Source organism: Mycteria americana, chromosome 8, assembly GCF_035582795.1.
Source record: "Mycteria americana isolate JAX WOST 10 ecotype Jacksonville Zoo and Gardens chromosome 8, USCA_MyAme_1.0, whole genome shotgun sequence".
Lineage (NCBI taxonomy): Eukaryota > Metazoa > Chordata > Aves > Ciconiiformes > Ciconiidae > Mycteria > Mycteria americana.
The window spans coordinates 44150020-44160283 of NC_134372.1; positions in this window are offsets into that span (position 1 = coordinate 44150020).

Here is a 10264-nt window from a genome sequence, read left to right on the forward strand (position 1 = left end):
AGCAGGAAAAGCCACTGCCTCTGACCCAGGGAGCCTACATGCAAACACCACTTTCTGCTCCATGAAGACAGAGCCTGGAGTGCAGGACTTTTTCCAGCACTCACTTGCCTGTCATCCTTGCTACCTCTGTAACATAAGCTCAAACCACCTGGCACTGTAAATGCGAACCAGAACCAGCACACCGGTACCAAAGGCTGTGCCAACACAGCCATCAGGGCAACATCCGCGGTGTCGTGCTATTGATTTTCGTGGAGAAAATGTGGTTAAATACCTCTGAGCGTCTGGCCGGGTGTCTGGTTGTCTCCCACTTCATTCCAATGGACCAATATTTTACTCTTCAAGCACTGACAATAAATAACAGGTTATCTTCCTAAACACTGTGCAGCCTTCTGAATCTGCAGATTCACAGCAAAGTGAAGGTACCCCTGGAAGTGTAATCATCCACGTCATTACAGAGTTTGTATATTGGAGGAGCATCATGCAAAGCCAGGCGTGATGAGGGTGGCTGACCAGACTTTCAAAGACTGTGGAAAGACACCGTGCTCCAAACGTTAACTGCTGTGACTTCCTCCTTCCCCGCAGTTGTCCAAGCCACCAAAGGCAAGCCGGTGACTTGCTGACCACCTTCTCATTAAACTCAAAGAAAATTTGGTCTCTGACTTCACTAGGAGCTGCCTCAAGCCTTAACAGCTTGAAAAAAAGGCTTTTAACTGCGTGTTTTTTCCTTAAATTAAAATTAAAAAAGCATCTCAAACACCCAAGAATTTTTATTTTGAACCACTTTTAAAAAATGAAAAGGAACTTAGAGGAGTATTAATTAGCATTAGAGCTGAGGACTTGCAAGGCAATTTCAGCTTGGTATGGCTTGAAACAGCTGCTTTATAAACCCACAAGAAATGAAGTTTCTGACACAAATAACAGATAATTTAAACTTACCGCTCTGTTGCAGCAAACAAACAAGAAGGACACAAATAGTGTATTTTGCTTGGTTAATTGATATTATTCTGATAACTGTTTCCATGACCACCAGCTGTACACTTCTCCCTGGCTTCTGCTTTGGCTAGCCTTTAAGGCACTAAAATCATCTCACTTCTGAGCAGGTAGAGCCCACCCAAAATTCTCTTTAGAAACTATTACGCCTTTAAAAAAAAACTATGCAGTTTTGTTGTCATACCAATCATTATGCCTTTGCATCATCTCAATGACTAATAGCACCTATTATGACTTTTAAACTTGACAGATGTCAGCTTAGCATCATATTGAGAAGATAATCATGTGTAACTTATGCTGTAACTAAGTAAATTGCAGTAAACAAGCAGCAAAAGTCACTGTCAGTAAACAGAGCAGACGACAATTCTAAAACAAGGTCTGTGGTTTCCAAACTGTCTGCATTTCATTTTAATCTTTCAGAAGAAGTAGCACAGAATAGACCTTTGTTAGTGTGTCTCATACTTACTCTTATGGATCATTAATTATAGTTCTAAAAAAATATATAATCCTGAATAGAATTGGCTGAATAATTCATAACAGTTACACTTGTCTGCGAGTGTTGTCTGCGAGTAGATCATGATCATCTTAGCTGTATGCATTATTTAAAATTATTTGCCAAATACCTCCTACAGATAGTTCTTGATCTGTAGTTATTTGGGAGCTGCTAGTTGCAAATATTTAAAATTTATATGCTGGGCATTCACAGCTTGATATTTGGTCAAAACCATACATCTAGTCATTTGCTTATGTATGCAATTACCATGCTTACAAAATCACTCAGGCATTCTCATGTAAACATAGACCTGAATTAATAAGAGTTAGTACCATGAACCTTCAGCACTGACCAGTAAGTGTGTCCATCAGGCACAAGCCACGTGTTTCCTCCTTCAGTCAAGACCCTTCTGCTCCGCAGATATGCAAAACCAGCAAGGATCTTCCTGCCTGGAAAAGTGTCACACAGAAGAGACAGATGGCAGGGACAACACGGAAACAGCATCGCGATCCGCTGTGTGCAGGGACAATTGGTTTGGGAACTAATTTTCAGAGATGAGAAAAGGAGGTGAACTGAAATGGCTGAATCCCCTCTTCTCATGCATGAGGCAGAAAACTAAGCGACTGAAATAAAGACAAACTGTCAGCTGAAATGCCAGTATGAAATCCCTAGGAAAGAGATTTAGCCAACTTGGCAAAAGCAGGTGTGTTCCAGATGTGGATCTTTCAAAGACCCTTTGTTTATGCAGACAACATCCAAATATTGCAGGAGGTTTATGTATTTGATGAGCCAGTATCTGGTAGCAGATGCTCCAGTATAAGCCCATCTTCCACCACTGAAGCCACTGGAATTACTCTGGATTTACTGCAGCACAAGGGAGATGGGAATGTTTCTGAGTGAGAACTGCTGTTCCTTGATAATCTTTAAGAAACCAGAACTCCTTGGACATATTTCTCATAATTACTACAATTAAAACTGTGACCATGTGTATTTGAATGCAAACCACCTATTCGGCTCTAGTTCAGTATCAAGCCTGTTCTCAGTGCAGCATTAGGAAGAAAGGTTCTCGTTACTCTAACTCCCTGAAGCCAGGGTCTCAGAAGTATAGTTTGAGCCATAGATAAGTGCAGGACCGAACAAGCATCAGATATAAGCAATTTGCTAACGTCCTCTATTTCTCCTGCCCAAAAAGAAGATGGAAAGCAAGGTGGTAACAGGAGCCTAAAAAGCAAAAGGATAGTGGAAAAGCAGCAGTGGAAGAAGTAGATTCCCCAGGCAAAAAAGGAGGCCAAATGATCTTGACACGCCTCTGAATGTAGACTCTTGTATCATATATAGACCAGTGACTTTGGTGGGACCAACTTATCACCTGGATAACTAGTGTAGCTGATGTCTTTTACTAAATGGAGTAGTAAGCTTCTTGAAATAAGCCACAATTATTTCTAGCGTTGTTATGGTTGAAAGAAACGTCCCCTGTATATCAAGTCAGGAATTTACACCTTTTGTAACAGAAGATCCGAACCACCATTTTACATATATTCATACGACCTTAGATTAAACTTAGAATCCCACCAGGAAAAATATTGATCTGTACAGATATTTTCTCAATGGTTTATTAGGTACAGAAACTAAATGGGCTGTCATCCACGTAACTGCTTGTGCATCATTTGCCAGATGTTGTTTGTGTGTCCACAGCAATGTAGTCATATTAAAATGTATGAAACTGTGATTTTTGCCGGCTGCTCAGCAATACCACAGCCTCCACCGAGCGTCCTGGCCTGATGCAGGCTTCCAGCAAGATACAGTTAAGCAGACATTAACTGCAGATTTCACTTCTTCATTGACCTACAGTACAAGTCAATTAGTGGCTTAATATTGCTCAGACATTCATTAAAGCTTGAAGTGGGCAGAATTTCATCTGTTTGATTCTTGCTCATTAAGAGTGTCCAGGGAGAATATTTACAATTGGTGGGTTGTGACCACCTAGTTTTGGAGGAAAACCACAGATTTTCTCGGCAGTAAACAGCATATTAACCTGCTAAGAATTTGTACTCAGTCAAAATATAGAGATATTCTCCCATTATTAGAGTTACTCAATGGCCAAGTTTTACTGTGGTCTTAGAGAGGTGCTACTTCTGTAACCACCTGCCTCATTTAAAGTATTACAATTTGACAACTCCTGGCTCTGCAGCATCCCTTTCTGTTGTCTACCCCATTATCTGATGGTCTATTAACACCACTTAGGTAAGAAAACTGTGTTTAGTGTTAAGGTAATACCAGTCAATAATTATGTTTCCTTTTAATAATTAAAACAGGAAACATTTCATTCTTTGATATTATTAAAATGTTACATGTTTACACTGATTCAGTTCTGGTCATCCACGGTCACTGTCATTTGTATTTCTGTAGCACGTTAGAGGGATGCCTCAACGCTCCCGATGTGATACGTGGCTGCAGACTCAAATTTGTCAGGAGCTTAAGAGAGTTCTCATCAGGGATTAGCCTCGACGCCATCTGCAACAATTATAAATCATCTTGATAGGAAAAGCCTGGAAAGTGCATTTAGGAGTATGCAAAGTAAATCAGACTGGGCCAAATGCATCCCGTCTGCTCCTAAGCACCGACTCTCATCTCCATATCCACTGTGGCTGCTCAGCTCCTTCAGCTCTGCCAACCTGGACCCTGCTGCTTCGCTCTCTTTGCCAGGGAGGCGTTAAGTATTCATTTTCAGAGTACATCTTAAGAAATGTACGTGCTTTTATGTGCCCAGTCGCTGTGAAGGCACACAGCTAATTAACTGCATAACAGATCTAATATGTAGCTTCTGTAGTCTGTATGTACAAATGGCATCATCCAAAGTTTTTGCGTGCTGACCTTGCTTCAGCTCATAACTCACTCTTTTGGGGACCTCCCTCTTGGTCTCTTGCAGAGAAATAACAGAAACAGAAGGAAAAGGGTGCAAACTCTCGTACAAACATATGGGGAAGAAAGAGAAAGATCCTCTATTGAAGTCAATAGAGCTATGATGATTTATATCCCCTGCAAATCAGCTCCTTAATCTACAAAAGCAGGCTGTCAAAGGGAGGCCTGGGCAGCTGGAGCAAATACAGCTGTGTTACAGCCACTCTGCTCCATTTTTGCCTCAAGCATCATTTGCAAAAGCAGTCGGCAACAACTCCAGTTCTCACCCCAATATTGATTGTGGTGGTTGCTGATGTGTGAAGCAGAACACAAGTTAATTATCAGATTCCGGGTTAAGTTTGCCTGACTGGCAGTTAGAGGAAACCTTATCTTGATGTGTAAACTCAAAGAATATGTTAAGGAAGAGAGCTGAAGGAAAGTAAACACGGAGAGCAAAGACCGCAGCCAGTGGGTTTGCCTTCTTACACATGCAGCCCCCAGTCTGCAACCTGTTCCCTGCAAACAGCTTGAACTCCACAGTTAAAACTAGCATATGGAAAAGATCCTATAAAAAGCAACTGTATTGATGATTTACAGGTCTCTGGCTGTTATCAAGCACGGAGGATCTTTTCTTCAGGTGATTTGTTCATGGCACTATCTTTACAGAACAGTAAAAAGTATGAAATATCTGTCATGATAGCACACAAATATCCCAGACTGTCCCCTCTTTATAATGGATGACTGAAGACAAGTAACAGTGGGTAAGGAAAACTAATGTCTCAAGAAGAAATTAAAAAGGCATTTTCATGAGCTGAGGAAATGACCGTGGATCCTTTCAGTTATACACGCCCCACCTAAAGGCCTGTATCTCCCATATGTTTAGCTATAGATTGAGGTTATTGCTCCATCAGCCCTTCACCTATGAGAATATAAAGATTCCCTTATACCAGGGGAAAGACTTGCGCAGACCAGCCCAGCAGGGCAATAATGATCTCTAACTCTTCTAATGCCTTTCCCTGATAAGGCCGTTTGCCTCTAAAATTTAGTCTAGCATTTCCTTTCTCAATTAACTTCCAGTACTGTCCCCTCCAACACGTTATAGTTTACGAACTATAATACTTAGGGAAAGTGAGACGTAAATCCAAACTTCCACAGGTAAAGGAGGTACCCAAATACAAGCTCCATCAGCCTGAACATAGCTCAGTCACTAGGCTACTGTAAGAAAAGGGGGCTATTGCTGTGATGCCTGTTCCCCCTCGCCAAGCTTTAAAGAAAGCAACATTTACCAGTGTATTTTGGGATGAAGCTGATCGAAGCAGGGTGATAAATGTCCCCTGAGAAAGTCACCCAGGTTAGACCTCTAGGTGACGTGGATGGAGAGGCACCTCACTGCAGATCAGGACCAGATGCTCAGTCTCATCAACACATTTTGATGTCTTGGATTATCAAAGATTTTGGGTGGCATGCAAGAAGCATTTTTGTGTCTTGCAGGGAACTTTACACAGAAAAAGGAGTTAATTGTAGAGTTGAGCGCGCTAATTCCAGAGTGACAGAGTTAATTCCAGCAGAGCAGGTGCCTACCCAGGATGACAATTTTAGCCTGAACCATTCCTGACTGGCGGAGCTGTGAGTGGGACCAGTTCCATTAATTCATCCTTTTCTTCAGCACTTTAAAGGAGGGAGAGTATATTTGCATACACTTGCCATCCCACAGCCAAACTCTGCGTCTTCTTCTGTTACTCCAACTGCAGTGAAACCCTCCTCGGCCATACGGCGCACGCCACACAGCAATCCAATCCGAGCTGCGTAGAAGGGGATTGTAACAAAAACCTGTCCTCTGCCAGGCTGGAACACAAAAGGTTCCTCCGACGGCCGCCTGAGCCCACAGCCCTGCTCCCACCAATAATCCCCTCCTCCATAATTTAATAAGCTTCACCGTAGCAAGGTTCGCCCTCCCCCACAACGCGATTCCCTTTCCCATTCCCCAGACAAGCTATGACAGCCGCAAAGAAGAAATATTCCCTGGTGCATTGTTAAAGGCCTAACTCCCCAAGCCAAAGACAGGCTCAGTTAACATTAAAGCCTTTTCCCATGTGAGCAACCTGAGCTGAGATTAAGGAATGAGCCCACACTGTCAACCTCAACCCTGATATGAGGCTGGTAACTAGGGCAACAGCATCTCACAAATAAACCGTGCCATGCTATTTTGTCTTCTCACACTGCAACACAAAATATGATAGGTAAGTGGATGGGTAAATAAAAACGAGACATCGCCCACTCCTCTGGCTCATATTTTAGACCTGGAGTTTACTAAAAGCTACGAATGGTTATTTATTAATGCTGACATTAATGCCAAAAGATAATCTTTTTCACTCTGTATGCGTGGCATACACCAGATGATAGTGTGCTCCTTTCTCGCTTGGATTCCAGTGTAATTATTTGCAGAAGGTAGCACAAAATGATCTTCCCAATATTAGACTCAAGCAGCTTGTCTGGTTTAGCTTGATCTTTATTTATAGACACTGAGTCTGGGAGCTTTTTGTATGCGGAGCAGGACATAGTGACCTACTCTGGCTCAGCTATATAATAGTTTCAAAGCAGACTTAGTGTAAATTGACCCTAATCTGATCTTGAATTGTAACACATTATAATTCCAAAAATAAATCAGCATTTATCTCACTCTATGCAATTCATTTATTTTCACAATTGGAAATAACCAAAGACTGATAAATCTAAGTGTTATTTAGTAATTCCTTAAACTTTTTTTAAAATCCCTCATTAACTATGAATATTACAATGGAATAATATGTTATTATACCACACAGCTCTGGAGAGCTCTGTAATATACTTTGCTCAGCTTTAGAGTCAGTTTCCAAATGCAAACACTATATACTATATACAGTATAATGCATATACTATATTGCACAGAAAGCAAATTTAAAGAAAATATTTCCACATGTTTTTTGAAAGCATACCTTTAAAATTCACCCAGCCAAATTTGCAAGGAGACGGAAACCTGTGCACACATGTAAGCACACGAGTAGCACTCTCTCCCCATCAGTATTTGAGCACGCAAGTTTACAACTCCATCCCCACAAGCACTTGAGCGTGCAAGCGCTTTCCATGGGCACCTTAATTGTACATTTCAATTGTATTCATGGAAAGCGAATACAACAGAGGTATAAACATGGCTCAGAAAATTAATTTGCAAACCTGAATCAGTATTCGCAGATATTTTTACAAAATTTGTTTAACGTGCTGATGAATAGCAGCTGTATGAAAACATGGAGACATGTCTGGAGTGGTTTTTAACAACTTTGAACAATAACTCCCTGCCAAACATCTGATATAAAAGGGTCTTAATATCAATGGAAAACAGGTCAATCACATTCTTCCTTTATATCAGTTTTAACTAATTAAGTGGCCAAACTGATTATGCATGCTATTCACATTTGGCCTTTCTAAAATACCATAGCTTGGGTTCAAAGTTATTTCTTATATGGTAATACTTGTATTAATTTATGGTGATTATTTGCATGGTAAAAAAGGCTCCAGTCCCACAGACTGGCCTGGTATGAGTAGATCATTCTTCGCGGGCAGTTGCCGGCTGAAGTCCTGCACCGATCAGATTGTGCAGAGGGTAACTAATTGACATTCATCTTTACTATCAGCGAGTAACACACAGATGGGTTTTGGCGTTGCGGAAGGCAGTAAGTGTGCATGCTTTCAAGTGCAGCTGTTAAGGTCCATACTGATAGTCCTTGCATTATGCAGGTTATAAAGCATTTCTGGATGATTAGAAGCCACCTTCTGAGATACTTGTCCATTCCTCTATATATCAAGTTATTCATTCTCTATTTGTTCAGTAGAATAGAGCCTCCTGCTTACTTACAGTATTTAGAGTATTTCACTTTGATTGGGGGGTGGGGGGGGGGGGGGGGGGCAACAACTTTTCCTATTGCTGCTATCTGTTCCTGAAAAACTAATTGTTTACTTTAAACTATGTTTCTCCAACACCTTTTGCAAATGAGCATTTGTGTAGTTTTTGCTTGTGCGTCAGGTAGTCGATTCTTGTCAAAAAGTCTGGATGCAAGGACTTCAGAATGGGGACAGTTCTCATTTTCTGCGCAGATTTGTATGAATTAATGAGGAAACACTGCACCATTTGGAAGGGTATTCTCCTTCAAACTTCTTGGCAGCTTGGTTCTGGGCAAAAATACCTCTCTGGACACTGGCAATATGTTATCACATGGAGACACAGCATCTGATCCTGCCGTGATACCCACAGAGAGCTCCAAAACAGAGTTCCTAACACGCTTTCCAAAGCATTACCTAACTTGCATTTTTCCTGATACAGATTCAGGGTAGGGTTTGTTTGTTTAGAGAAGGTTTCAAGGACAACATATGGGGAAGAAAAAGGTCTTATTTTGCCACTCTGGTTTTCACCATTCCCTTCGAGTCTTCCATAGATGTCTCTCTCTTTCCCAGAGGAGGCAGAGGAAGAGATCTCACCAAGGGAAGGCTGTAGGTAAGAGGGGGACAGCTGCTCCCAAGGGAGGTCTCAGCCATGCTGCGGGCACCAGCTTTGTCTCTGCAGCTGCTCCCCTCCCTCTGTTACAGCCTTAAAGCCATGTCCCAAATCCCACTCGATGCTCCAGGCACCAGATATGGGATATTTAACACCCTTTATCTCCTACTTTGGCCTTCCCATGCCACACAAAGGCTCTGGCATCGTGATGATGGTCTTATCTTTACCCCTGACTCAAAAGAAACTCAGGGTGGGGGTAAATCCTTGCTGCATTCCTCTGTTTCTACATGTGCAATCTAGGAGCAAAATAGATAGAAGTGAGGCTCCAGGCCAAAACTTTAAAACAAAATTAAGTCTTACTGCATCACTTGCATTCCCATTAATGTGTTTTAATAGGCACCAGTATTTCATTTTTTCTTCAGAAATAATCCTTCTAAAGACACTCGTGTTTGCAAGTAGACATTATTTTTGGCACACTAAATGTACTGTGGAGGAAAAACTCCGTTGTATGCTGCTTTATCTGGGAGTGAATAAGTGGCAGTAGGAATTAATTGCTCTAACTCCAGAAGAGATTGGATTACATATGTTTGGCATGAAGGGAAATAAAAATGAAAATGGTGCGTATTTCTTCTGAGATTTTAAAAAATAAAAATTAAAGCTTTCTTTAAGTGAAGGAAGTTACCTTTGCTCTGAATAAATATTTTAATTCTTTACCCATAATACAAAGTACCTAATTGAATGTGTGCTAATGAGCTTAAAATAGTTCATCTTGATATTGATTTTCCTTTTTATTTACTATCACCATCTAGCATTTTTAATTAAGAGTTGAAGAAATTGTAAGGAAAAAAAATACAATCAATCCCAAAATATACCTTCAAAGAGATTTTTCAAATTATACAAGAACAATACAAAGATAAATCAAGTGCAGAGGGGAAGAAAATGTGTGTGTGTGTGTGAATCCTCAGTAATAATTCTGTCTTGATAACATCTTTGTTTTCAGAATGTCTAAGCAGCAATTATTACTCAAAGGCAGGTAACCAGGTTGTGAGAACGTGGCAAAACACTCTGAGGTAAGGAAGAGCAGTTTACTATTGCAGGCATTTACCAAGAAAACACAGAAAGCAGACAACCAAAAACCCACACAAACAAATGGTAATAAACTTCAAATCTCACCAAAATAAATTGGATGATCACAGACTGTACAGATGAGAGAGAGATGCAGGAATGAAGCTTTCCAGAGAACCAATTGCTGAAGGTGTTTGAAATAGCACCTTTTAAAGGTCAGGTTTTAAGGCTGTCTAAAACTGGACCCCTACTGAGTACTTACAACTCTATCTGAAAATTTCTGATAC